We start from the raw sequence: 13,888 nt of genomic DNA, 5'->3' as shown, positions 1-13,888 counted from the left end.
TACAACATGCGTAAATGTATGAGAAACTTTGAAAGCAGTGCTAAGAGGGAAGTTTATAGCACTATGTGCCAAGGTGAAGAAACTGGAGAATAGTTACACTAGAGAAATAACAGCACAACTGAAATCTCTAGATCACAAAGAAGCAAACTCAGCCAGGAGGACTGGATGCCAGGAAATAATCAAATTGAGAGCTGAACCCAATAAAGTAGAAACTAGGAAAACAATACAAATAATCAGTGCAATGAATAATAGGTTCCTTAAGAAAATAAACAAGATAAACAAAACTTTATCCAACCACAAAACAACAGAGTGTGAACATGCAAAATATCAAAATCAGAAATGAAAAGGGGGACATAACAATGGATACTGAGGAAATCCACAGAATGATCAGGTAATACTTTAAAAACCTGTACTCCACAAAATTTAAAAATTTAAATGAAATGGACAATTTTCTGCCTAGATATCACCTGCAAAAATTAAATCAAGAACAGATAAGCAATTTACATAGACATATAACCCCTAAGGAAATAGAAGCATTCATCAAAAATCTCCCAACCAAAAAAAATCCATGTCCAGATGACCTCAGTGCAGAATTCTGCCAGACATTCAAAGGTCATCTTATACCAATTCTTCTCAAAGTACTCCACACAATAGAAACAGAAAGGTCTTTGCCAAACTCATTTTACCAGGCTTCAATAACCTTGATACCTAAGCCACACAAAGATACAACTAAGAAAGAGAACTTCAGACCAATATCCCTCATGAACATTGATGCAAAAATACTCAAGAAAACACTGGCAAATTGGATCCAAGAACACATAAGAAAACTCATCCACCATGATCATGTATGCTTCATTCCAGGGATGCAGGGATGTTTCAACATACAAACATCCATCGAAGTAATCCACCATATAAACAAGATGAGAAACAAAAAACATGATTATGTCACTAGATGCTGAAAAAGTCTTTGATGAAATCCAACCCTCTTTCATGGTAAAGGTTTTGGAGACATCCCAGATAACAGGAACTTACCTTAGCTATATACAGCAAATCAACAGACAACATCAAACTAAATGAACAGAAACTCAACTTGATTCCTTTAAAATCAGAAACAAGACAAGGCTGTCCATTCTCTCCATATCTTTTCAATATTGTTCTTGAAGTTCTAGCTAGAGCAATATGACAACAAAAGGAGATCAAGGGGATACAAATTGGAAAGGAAGAGGTCAAATTTTCACTATTTGCAGATGATACTACAGTTTACATAATTGACCCAAAAAACTCTACAAAGGATTTCCTACAGCTGATAAATACTTTCAGCAACGTGGCAGGATACAAGTTCAACTCTAGAATATCAGTAGCCATACTTTATACATACTTTAGCCATAATTTATAAATGGGCTGTGAAAGAAATCAGAGAAACATCACCCTTTACACTAACCACAAACAACATGAAATATTTGGGTTAACCCTAATCAAACAAGTGAAAGACCTTTATCACAAGAAATTTTTGTGTTTAAGGAAAGAAATTGAAGAAGATACCAGAAAATGGAAAGAGCTCCCATGCTCTTGGATAGGTAGGGTCAACACAGTAAAATGGCAATCTTGCCAAAAGCAGTCTACAGTTTCAATGCAATCCTCATTAAAATCCCAGCACAATTCTTCACAGATCATGAAAGAAAGAATAATCTACATTATATGGAAGAAAGAATCAGGATTCCCAAAACAACCTTATTCATCAAAGCAACATCCGGAGGCATCACCATCTCTGATTTCAAGCTCTATTATAGAGCTATGGTCCTGAAAATGGCTTGGTATTGACACAAAAATAGGCATGTAGATGAATGGAATCGAATTGCACACCCTGATATTAATCCATATGTGTATGAACATCTGGTCTCTGACAAAGAATCTAAAAAAGTATAGTGGAAAAAAGAAAGCATGTTCAACAAATGGTGCTGGCACAACTGGATTATGGCATGTAGCAAAACGCAGAGAGATACATGTCTATCGCCATGCAGAAAACTTAAGTCCTAATGAATCAAAGAATTCAACATACATCCAGCCACATTGAATCTCTTAGAAGAGAAAGTTGGAGGTACCCTTGAATGAATTGGTACATGAGACAGCTTCCTGAATATAACACTAGTAGCACAGACACTGAGGTCAACAATTAATACATGGGACCTCTTGAAATTGAGAAGCTTCTGTAAGGCAAAGGACAAAGTCAACAAGACAAAAAGGCAGCACACAGAATGGGAAAATAGTTTGACTTACCCATATCTAACAGAGTACTGATCTCCAAACTTTACAAAGAAATCAAGAAGCAAGTCTGCAAAACACCAAATGATCCAATTAAAAAGTGGGATAAAGGAATAAATTGCAATTCCACTTGTAGGTATATACCCAAAAGATGCACATTCATACAACAAGGATGCCTCTTACACTACATTCGTAGCAGCATTATTTGTAATAACCAGAACCTGGAAGCAACCAAGATGCCCCACAACTAAAGAGTGGATAAAGAAAATGTGGTACATTTAAGCAATGGAGTACTATTAAGCAGGAAAAAACAATGGAATCTTGAAATTTGCAGACAATTCAATGGCACTAGAAAGAACTATCCTGAGTGAGGTAACCCAGTCACAAAAAGAGAAACATTGTATGTACTCACTCATATATGGAATTTAGACATGGATCCAGGGAGTACCATTATACAATCCTACTGGCAGAGATTCTGGGAAACAGAACCTTCAACCAATGACTGATGGAATCCGAGGGAGACAAAAACAAACACTGAACTGAAGGAACCCAGAGACAGAGAGGGAGGACTGATGAGTATAGGGGTAAAAACTGGGCTTGTTTAACTCACAGAATCAGATGAACTGAAAAGGGGGGAGCTCTTGAACCCCAGACTGATGCCTGGGAATCCAGCATGGAACTGATCAAAACCCCCTAAATGTGAGTGTCAGTGAAGAGGCCTAGGAAATCTATGGGGCTTTGGGTAGTTGATCAGTATTTATCTGTGGCATGCAAATACACTTTGGGTGCCCATCCTACAAAGAGAAATGAACTGTCATCCTAGATTCTTGAGGAAGGTTCTAGGACCAGCCCTGGATGCAAAGACAGAATATGAACACCCCCCCATGGAGTGCTTCACCCTCCCAGGGGAAAGTGGTTTGGATTAGGAGGTTGGAGAGGTTAGTGTGAGGGCCTGTGACAAGGGGAGGGAAATGGAGAGAGACCTGTGATTGACATGTGAAGCAAACTTGTTTCTAATTTAAATTTAAAAATAATAAAATAAAAGGAGTTGCTAAATGAGTGAGTACCAGTAATCTGGGACCATCTCCCTGATTGCTTATTCATTTGGTTATCTTCCCTACACTTGTGTGTATGAGTAACACTAAAGCAGCTTGGCTGTGTGTACTTATAGGTTGTGTGCGGGGGTGGGAGGGTGTAGGTGTGTGTGTGAGTGTGTGTGTGTGTGTGTGTGTGTGTGTGTGTGTGAGAGAGAGAGAGAGAGACTGCTAAGGAATCGATCATAAAATTGAGTAGGAAAGGGCAAGAGAGTATTTGGAGGAGGGAGAATATGGGACGAAAAAGATACAAGTGCCTAATTCATAAAATCCTCACATGGTTCTTTAAAAAAACTGGATAGGCCAGCAGGATGCCTCAGTATGTAAAGTCACATACTAAGCATGGTGAGTTGAGATTGATCTCTAGGACATGTATGGAGGAGAACACATCACAGACACAGAATTTAATTTGATTCTTTCCCTTTCTCTTTCTCTCTCTCTTTCCTTCTTTCTCTCTTTCTTTCTCTCTCTCTTTCTTTCTTTCTTTTTTCTTTCTTTCTCCTTTCCATCGTTCCCTCCTGTCTGGATTTTTTCACTTTTTCAGGGTTTTGAGATGTAACTTTAGTTCTCCTGGAACTCCCTTTGTAGATGAGGCTAACCATCAACACAGAGATTTGCCTGCCACTGCCTCTCCAGTGGTGAGATTAAAGGTGTGTACCAACTTTCTCAGCTTCATTTGATTTCTAATTGAATCGTTTCTCCGGATTTTTCCCTCAAGTAACCTTGATATAACAATTGCTCCTTCCTTCTGTATCTTCGTTCCATTCATTGTTAGAGGCCCTGTTTTTTTCCCCACTGGGGTAGAAGCTAATCATAGGCAATGGTGACATAAAAATCCTGATACTGCATCCCTCTCTCATTGGCTGCCGATGTGGCAGTCCTGCACATGTGCCCAGGAGATATCATAGAGACCAGTCTTTGCACAGTGGTTCCCTGCTTTTGGGAAAGGAAATTTAAAAAAATATAACACAAATTAATAAAAATCCCAGAGAAAGATATTGGGGTTCAACCTGCAAACTGAATATCAGAGAAGCATAGTAGCCAAGTAACTAGTTCTTTTTCTATCTCAGGCTGAAGGGTGATCTGTCTCCATGATCTCTCCTCCACACCTAACACTGCTTTCTCACATCAAACTGGCTTAAGAATAGATCCACACCTGAGACTATTTGCTTTTGGTGTTTACTTAGTGCTGTGATTGAAGAAGCGGGATCCCTAGTGCTGAGATCACCTTCCTATGAGCTGTTTATCTTTCAGACTGATTCAAGCTTGTGCAGCCATGGGTGGCCTCTGACTCACAGAGATCCTTTTCACCTGATTCAATGGATTAAAGATGTGTGCCAACTCTGCCTAGCTTGTACAGCTGAGTAGTATGGCTGTCTTTGAATTTTGATCCTTCAGGTATTCTTTATTAAATTATTAATAATATATCAGCACATAAATGGTTTTTTTCAATTAATTATAGGTGTAGGCGCATTTGCCATCATGCCCATATGGAGTTCATAGGAAACCTTCAGGAGTCTGTTCTCCTGGGTTCCAGCCATCAAACTTAAGTCTTCATAGGAGCAAGTACCTTAATTATGGAGCCTTGTTAGGACTGCTGGTTAAGTAATTTGTTCTAAAAGACCATTTCAGAAAAAAGAAAAAAAGACCATTTGCGGCACTTGGTTTCTACTGTTTACTTCAAGAAAAGCACCACGGTTTTCTGTTTAGAATTTGATGTTGTTGTTTGATAGTTTCTCACTGTGTGGATCAGGTTGTGCCTGAAACTCACAGAAAACCTCCCACCTCAGCTTATTGAATGATAATACAAAGAGTATGCACCCCATGCAAGATGACACTGGGGTATTAATAAATATTAGTTTTTGGTTGATTTCTATCCCATCATGCTTTTCTGTTGATTTACACTTTGAGATAAAGTGTCCATCTTACTCTTGATGATTCTGAATTCCTTCATCAAGTCATTATTTCAAATAAGCTTCTGGCTATGGAGGACTCCAGGTTCCTGACAGCCATCTCAGCTCTTTCACACCTGCAACTTATTCATGGGGTGTATTTTTGTTTTGTGTTTGGTTTTTATTTTCTTGATTTGAGACAAAAGCTAATTTGGTAGCCTTTGGCTACTCTGAAATTCCCTATTCACTCAAATAACCAAACACAACAAAACACACACAGAGCCACTGAAATCACACACACAGACACACACACAGACACACAAACACAGACACACACACACACACACACACACACACACACACACACATACATATAAACATGTGCTGGCAATAGGAGCTCTAAACCAGTGACCATATCAGGTAACTCACTTCCCTCCATTGGATGTCTTAGTACATACTGGTATAGCCTTTTCACCAACTAAGCTACATTTCCAGATGATGGCTTCAATATTCAAAGGATACATTTTAATATGTTTACATCTGGTGTAGTTTTGTTTTAATGAGAATTGAGCATTCATAGTAATTTGCATATTAGTTTCTTTGGTTCATTTGAGCTTTTGGAGACAGGGTTAAAATGGGCAAGGCTAATCTTGAACTATATAGCCATTGACCTTGTCCAGGTTTCTAGACTCAACACGCAATTGCAGTTAGTTTCCTCTTATAATTTAATACCCATTTACAGTGTAAAACAAATTTTAAAATATTTGTAAGTTTTCTTTGCTCATCCCCTTTCTTCCCCTAGACCCAATACATCACAGTAAGATCTTTGTCCTTGTAGCTTGCCTCTGCCTCCCAAGTGCTGGTGTTAAAGGTATGCACCATCACCACCAAGCATTGATTCTGTTTTCTTACATCAATTTATTATTCATCATTTACTGAGTAATTTTTCAAGACAGGGTTTCTCTGTGTATCCCTTGTTGTGTGAAATCTCATTCTTTAGACCAGGCTGACCTCTAACTGAGAGATCCACTTGCCTTTGTCTCCTGAGTGCTAGGATTAGAGGTTTGTGCTATCTCTGCCTGTTTTGTTATTCATATCCTTCAAGAATTTATCCTTTTAATAATGAGGCTTAATTTATTAGCACAAGACATATTTTCACAATAATCCAGGGGAAGGCATGAGGGTATGATTCCTTGGAAGTATGATGTGCAATATGTCTCAGACTCTACAATGCATCCTCAGGCTTCCCAAAGAAACAGTATTAGTAATATAATATTTATGAAATAAACATACAAGCAGTCTGTATACAGTGAATATACACTCATAAATGAATACAACGTGTATAGAGTTGGATAAGATAGTAAAAGCAAGCACTTTGTGGTCAACCTCTCCAAACCCAAGGTCACAAGTATCTGTCTTCTCATTCTTTCAATCTCACATCCCTACTTTTCTACAAAAGCATAGAAAACTGATGAGGAAGATTCCAAGATTAGGGACCTGGAGAGATATCTCAGTGGTTAAGAACACTAGCTAATATTCCAAAGGTCCTAACTACAATATCCAGCAATCATATGTTGTTGTACAGACATGTGTAATGAGATCTGGTAGCTTCTTCTGACCTGCAGGGATACATGCAGAAATAACACTGTATACATAATAAATAAATCTTAAAAATTTGTTTAAAAAATTCAAGATTAGCTTCAAGTTTGAAAACAATCTAAAATAAAAGATTGGGCTGGTGGTGAATATCTATGGTTCCCTGAAATAGGAAGAAAGGCTATAGAATTTTAGAGAGGTAAAAACTAGGCCTAGGTAACACATATCTTTATCTTCTTAAAAAGTGAAGCTAAAATGTAGCTGTGAAACTGAGAGCTTACCTGACATGCTCTAGGCTCTGGGTTCACTCTCACCACCAACAAATGTTTGAAAATCAATCCAAATGGGAGTGGGGATGCACACCTTTAATCACAACATTCCAGCCACACAGATAAGGGGATCTCTGTGAGCTGAAGGACAGCCTCTTCAACTTATTGAGGTACAGGACTTCTAAGACTAAATATAAACAACCTAAAACATGAAGGAAAGAAAGGAAAGGGAAGAATGGAAAGGAAGGAAGGAAGGAAGGAAGGGAGGGAGGGAGGGAGGAAGGGAGGGAGGAAGAGAGATTCACTATCCACAGAGCACCACTTTGTTCCTGAAGTGATGCAGTTTGTTGATTTAACTTCAGGAGCCTCAGCTGAATATGCGAATTGAGCGCAATCTGAGTGGAGAGTGCTTCACTAACTCTACCAGAAAGGCTGTTAACAGTCTCTGCCTTGGCAGAAAATTGGGCCAAGGCAATTCTGGCTGCAGGAGCCACAGTGGCCTTATGGCAATGGCTGGGACAACAGCGGCTGTGATGCCAAAGCCTCCTTTTTGTTGCATTAGGACAAGTTGCATTTCTCCAGGAAAACATACAGGCATAGGTGTAATTCCAGAAACAGGAACCACCAGGGCTGATGTTTCAAGTGGCCGTGTCCTGTTCAAATACTGATAAGGGGCTTTTGCCACTCATCATGGTCCATACCAGTGTCCAAATGTTTCAAAAGGGTACCTTTTCCCAAAGGGAAAAACTGCCAAAATGGATTCTGTTGTTTCAAGGAATGGCAAGGGCAGACTGTTAATCTTCCAGTTCTCTGTTGGCTTCGGGATAAAAACTCACAGTTAGGAGAGGTTGAAGCAGCAGGCCTGTTGAGAAAATGGAAATCTCGAACAGATTGTTTTATTTCTTTACTAACTTTTACCAATTTTTTCAATTCACCCATTTTCAATCCCTTGTCCAACTGAGGGTGATCTCTCAGGTTCACCTTTCTTTCCTGACCTTGGTGTCAGGCGAATGCCTGGAGATTTAATCCAGTCCAACCATTTCTCTGGGGCTGTCCGGCCTGTGCATTCCTTTGGGCTGTCTGGCTGCATGTTTCTTGAAACTCAACTCTCCAAATCAAGTAATCTCCCCAGAGAGAGGGGCTCAGCAAAGCTGTTGCCAATCACTAGGTGTCAAGTTACGAAACACAAAAGATTCCATTAAGGAAAGTGTAAAGGGAGCCTGTGCTCCATAATTTAGAGTTGAATTTTTAAGTTGGTTTATGTCTTTGAAATTTAAAGGGTCATGACACCGAATAACCTGCCCGGGATTGTTTGGGTTGGGAGCTTCCATTACTAAGGCCACCACTGAGCAGCAATGGAGCCCTCCTCTGGGTCTTCCCTCAAGGTCCAAGAAGGGCTGGGTCATGTCATAGTAGGAGATCCCTTTTTCAGAGTATGGAGGAGGGTTTCTCTCCCTTTCCTGTCTTTTCTTAATTCAACTCTAAAGAGGATATTCAATGCTATAAGGAAAATAATATATTTATTTACTAGGGAGGGAGTCGCACTAGCTAGGAGTTAGAAGCCTGGCTGGCTTCCAAGAGAAAAGGGAGGTTCCTTTTCCTTTCACTTCCTTTTATATCTACCTGTGTCAGTTTACATGTCCCCACCCTCATGGGCAGATAGCTTTGTGGGGTTCACTCCTACACAACTCTTTTTTAGTGCTTTTTTAAGGGCCATGACCTCAGCAAGTAAGCATTCCTTCTCAGACTCTGATGAGTTAGAGTCCAAGCTTCTTCCATTTTCTAGGTTTGAAAGAGAAGGATATAACTGATTTTGACTGGAATTCTTTTTGGGTTGTGCCCTGAAATCTCTACCCATTTTTTGTTGTTGTTGTGAAGAGTCTCCTCCTTATCCTCACTAACAATGGTGCCTCTAGTGTTAAGGCAGAGTCTCTTCAGATGATTCATCCTCACTCCCTGCCTCTGAACACAGGGAGGCTCGAGTCTCAGTCTCTTGTAACTCTGAAAATGCTTCTTTTGTGGCCTGGACTACCTGGCGTTGGCAAATCTTATCTGTCAAAAGTGCACCCCTCACTAATCCCCATAAGGAAAATGTGGATGGGGCAAGGACTCAGGTCCCTCTTTTTGTAAAAGTTGAATAAGATCACAGCGAACCTCATCCCAATTGGGATATTTAAGCCTCCCCCAGTAATGAACTATGGTTTTGCTATTTCAATCGATTTTAGTAATCCTACTAGGCTTTTTTTCCTCAATCAGTCTCTGGCTGGCAAAGGGACAACCCCATCAACTTACCTTGCTTTCACGATGTTGGCGGGACCTCCAATTGCTGTGCCCACTGTGCAATCTGTGCAGAGTGTGTTGGGTTGATGACACAGAGACTGGTTGGTGATGCAAAGAAAACTTCAAGAAGGCTTTTCAGAAGGCTGCTCAAAAAGGATTTACTTCATTTTACCCTGGCTGATTATTATATACCCTGACACCAGAGGCGGAGGTGGGTGGGTCAGGAAGAGGCAGTTAGTCTTTGGAAAAGGTCAAGTTCAGAGTGATCCTGTGGATGAGACATCATCAGGAAATTATTGCTCCAGGCACCATATTGTTTTTAGAAAACATTGTATTACAGCTGCCTGCTCCCAGGCTGATGGGGAAGTGGGCCTCTGGCCAAGGTCTGTTGTTCCCACACAACTTGGGCCCTAGGAAATAAATTTATTGTACCCAGCTTGCAGCCAGTACCCTTTAGCTTGTCCTTTTTTGTGGCAAGCTCTGCCACCAAAATTGTTGATAGACAAACCAATGAGAGGTGAAATGGTTCAAAAATTCTCCATTGTTCTCTGCTTCTCCTGGAGAGAAAGGCACAAGGACTAGGTATAGGGACTCATTAGTACATTAGAAAGAGTTCACATTTGAAAGCTTATATTATAGTTCTTAGGGGTCCAATCCCTTAGAAAAAGACAGGAACTTTTGTCCCTCTCTTGGAGGCCCTTATGTGCAGGTTGCCAGCCAGAAGTTGGGAGTCCTGAAGAATAGGACACATAGACTTGGTGGTGTAAATCACAAATCTCAACACCGAGGAAATGGGGGAAAGAAGATCTGGAGTTCAAGACCAATCTTGTCTGTGTGTTTTCAAAGACAGGCAGGGAGCGATGGTGAGAAATTGATGAGCAGTGCGCTCTAGATCCCACTCTTTTTCCTCTATGTTGTCATAAGATTGCATTTGCCATCTTTGATGTGCCCACAGCACTACCTCCTCCTAGGCGTTTCCTGAATGGTAACCATTGGGCACTCTGGAAACCCTCCTAAGGTAACAAGTCTGAATTGTTCAGCAGAGGTTGACAACTTTGGGCAACCAGTAGCTACACAATCATATGTAACAGAAGCACAGCAGGAAGACAAAAGGAAGGCAATCTCAGAATGGTTTCTGTTCACTTTGATATGAAGAGATTTTAGGCAAGAACCCAGACTTTACAGGATCTTTGCATGCCTGCAGTCACAGGACTGTCCTAACCAGAAACATGGAAACATGTAAAGAGAAGCTTTTCCTTGCTATCCGCTTTGGTTTATCACCCGCCAGTCGCCTGGGCTCTGCGGCATTGTAGTCCCCAAATAAACACACAGGAGGCTATATTGGTTATGAAGCTGTTGGCCTTGCTTGTCTCTTACTGGCTAGCTCTGCTTTAAGTAATTACCCCATAATTGTTGATCTAAGTATGTCTCTTACCGGAGAATAGTTCCGGGCTCCTACCCCATGGCGGTTACATGTTGACTCTCCTGTGTTTCTCCTTCCCAGAGTCCTCCTGGACTCCTAGTCCCTCCTATCTAGATTCCCTATTGGCCAGACAGTGCTTTATTGGCATAAGACTTCCCCAACATCTCCTCTTTTCTGTTTAAACAAAAAGAAAGATCTTAACTTTAACACAGTCAAATTGTATATAACAGAACAGTTATCAAGTAAGAACACAGTTAGAACATTTTGTCTATTAACATTTAGCAAGATTTAAAGAAAATATCATTCATCCCATCCTTGTGAGTCCAAAGTTCTATATGTAGCTCATCTTTTATCATAACTAAGGAAAACTATAATTATAACTATCTGTCTTCAACTCCATCAAAGACCACAGAAGGATAATATATAAACACTAGGATTGACAGAGACATCTTACTGCCTGGACAGTGACCTGAAGTTCCTCTGTAACATTGGGGCATCCATCTTCAGCCCATAGGCCACAATGTGTCCAGAAGATTTCTCAGCAAAGCAGGAAATTTCAAAACTGTCCATCTGCATTGGCAGTCAGTCAGTCATTTTTCTTTGTCCTGCAGAAAGTCTCCTAGTCTCTTTCATGAAGCAGGAACCCTGAAGGAGTATTTGAATTCAGCAGTAACTTTCCTGTGGATCCTGCACATCCAGATTATACAGCAACACTCAAGCAGTCCAGGCAAAAGCAGTTTCTTGCCCAAATAGCTAACCTTGCCATGTTGAAAGCAAGCTCCATAACGAGTTTCTTCGATGCCCATCTCAGACATAATTGATGCTGCCAGGAGCAGACATTTCTCATTGTCAAGAAAAACCCTAAACCATTTTAAATGCCATTTTCTGAAGGTCTTTGAGAGGTTTGAAGACTGTTTATCTATCTCAAATATATTTCTGTATATCTAGAAAACTTAACTTACCTAACTATAAATTCTGACTATTATAAGTAACTATCTATAGTCTGTATTCAATTATGCATTACATTTTAAAATATCAAGAGGAGAAATATACACATCACAAAACTGACCTTGAATTTGTATCAATAAATGAAAAACAATACCCATACCATAATTCCCCTTTTTACCATTAAAAAGAGATTGATTGTGATCAATAACCAATTATAAACAATCCCATTTAAATGAAAACAAAGATTTATAAACAAGATGGGAATTGGGACATCGCTCATTCCAAACTGCTTCCTGCTGGAAGGGGGTGCTGTTTATACCATTGGGATCATGACAAAACTCAGAAACCTGTATAAGTCCTTATTTTTGTGGTCTGTAAAGCTGTATCATCTTAGCTGTTTCAGTTATTGCAACACCTGGTCCACTGCTTTGGGGGGGGGCTTGGTTCGTCAAACCACAGAAGCCTGGAAGGAATCCTCAGCTTTTCATTTTCTGTGGAAACATAAACTAAAACTCCTTTTCCGAGTAACATATCCTTATACTTAAATTTTGAAGTCAAGGCATTTTTAAAAGATATAAGTTGAATTAATTCAGCAGCATTTATAATCAAGTGTACTTTAGTTGTTCCTTCCTTAGCAATCAAAAAACTGAAAAACATAATAGCATACAGTATCCAGACTCTCTGTGTATTTTCCATCTTTACATGGCTTATTTATTTATCTATTATTTATTATTACTCTATTTTTTCACTTTTATTTATTTTTCTCCGAGACAGGGTTTCTCTTTGGAAATCTGCCTGCCTCTGCCTCTGGAGCAATTCCTACCGGCGTGTGACACCACAGCAGGCTTCTTTTTCTCTCAATCTTATGTATATTTTTAAACACACTGTAAACCTTTAGAGATTTTGTTCATCCAAGTCTGACTTTACTGTAAAGCTTTACGTTTTTCTGGCCACGTGTCTTATCTGTAAACCCGCGGCAGTTTAAACTGCCTCTTTTTTTTTTTTAGATGGCAGGCATAAGCGTGATTCCAGCTTACTGCCTCAGTCCATGCTGACATTCAGCAAAAGCTGCCACTTCCAGCTGTACGTACACACCTTTCAATCTTAAGGTCAAAACAACCTTGCTGGCTTTTTTTTTCTTTTTATGCTGAGTCAGGAAGACTCCGGTAAGTGAGCCACGTGAATCTCGGCTTGTCCATAGCAAAACAGAGCCCACCTGAGAAAATGCTGCTACCAAAAATCTGTGCTTCTCTCCGTTCTTCTGTTTCTAAAATTCTTTTAAATCTTGTTATTTTGCGTGGAAATTCAATCCCACTCCTGACAACCATTCTGTTAAGAGAAGCTTTTTCTTTGAAAGGAGCCGTTCCGCCAGACTGGTTCTAGAGCCGCATCAGTCCCAAATAAACACACAGGAGGCCATATTAGTTATGAAGCTGTTGGCCTTGCTTATTCCTTACTGGCTAGCTCTGACTTAAGTAATTACCCCATAATTGTTAATCTAAGTATTTCTCTTACCAGAGAATAGTTCCAGGCTTCCAACCCCGTGGCGGTTACATGTTGACTCTCCTGTGTTTCTCCTTCCCAGAGTCCTCCTGGACTCCTAGTCCCTCCTATCTAGATTCCCTATTGGACAGATAGTGCTTTATTGGCATAAGACTTCCCCAATAGAAACAGGCTAATGACTAAGGAGGACAGTAGAGGGATTGCATCCAGGACCCAGATTCTAAACAAAGGACAGCTTACCATACTTGTTGAGTCCTTATGACAGTGTGTTCAACTGTCCCATGTACTCCATGCTATCAGTGTCAACCCAGACCCCTATAGTCTGAGCCAACTACACAGCATTTATTTCCAATACCTTGAGCAATGTGTGAAGCTGTGTTCTCTTGGTTCCTGCTGATGACAGACCTGTCCCTGGGTTTTTATTTCTCATTATGCAAAAATACCTCCCTTTATTTGCAGCCAACAAGGACAAAATTGCTTTGTGGAGGGCTGAGGAAGGAACCCAGGGTCCAATAAAGCATCGCAAGTACACTACCTATAGAAATACACTGCCCAGCGCTGCATCCATGCTTCTGAACTCAAACCATCATCTTGCCTACCTTTCTACTTTCTCCTTCCTCC

At 40.2% G+C, this 13,888-nt stretch overlaps 1 long non-coding RNA gene across 2 annotated transcripts; it reads right to left on the bottom strand.

The window, feature by feature from the left end:
- Positions 1 to 6,569: 6,569 nt before the first annotated feature.
- LOC121138257 lies at positions 6,570 to 9,710 on the bottom strand. Of its 2 annotated transcripts, XR_005875380.1 has the most exons (3): positions 9,406 to 9,686; positions 7,126 to 7,975; positions 6,570 to 6,867 (listed from the first exon to the last, which is right to left on the bottom strand). It is a non-coding gene; the product is annotated as an uncharacterized LOC121138257 (long non-coding RNA). The 2 variants fall into 2 exon arrangements; XR_005875379.1 differs by lacking the exon at positions 6,570 to 6,867 and having other exon boundaries at positions 6,976 to 7,975; positions 9,406 to 9,710.
- Positions 9,711 to 13,888: the final 4,178 nt, after the last annotated feature.

Source organism: Mesocricetus auratus, unplaced genomic scaffold (genome assembly GCF_017639785.1).
Source record: "Mesocricetus auratus isolate SY011 unplaced genomic scaffold, BCM_Maur_2.0 contig_3529_pilon_obj, whole genome shotgun sequence".
Classification (NCBI taxonomy): Eukaryota; Metazoa; Chordata; class Mammalia; order Rodentia; family Cricetidae; genus Mesocricetus; species Mesocricetus auratus.
The sequence above is the reverse complement of the archived record's forward strand: the minus strand, read 5'-3'. Positions and strand labels throughout refer to the sequence as shown.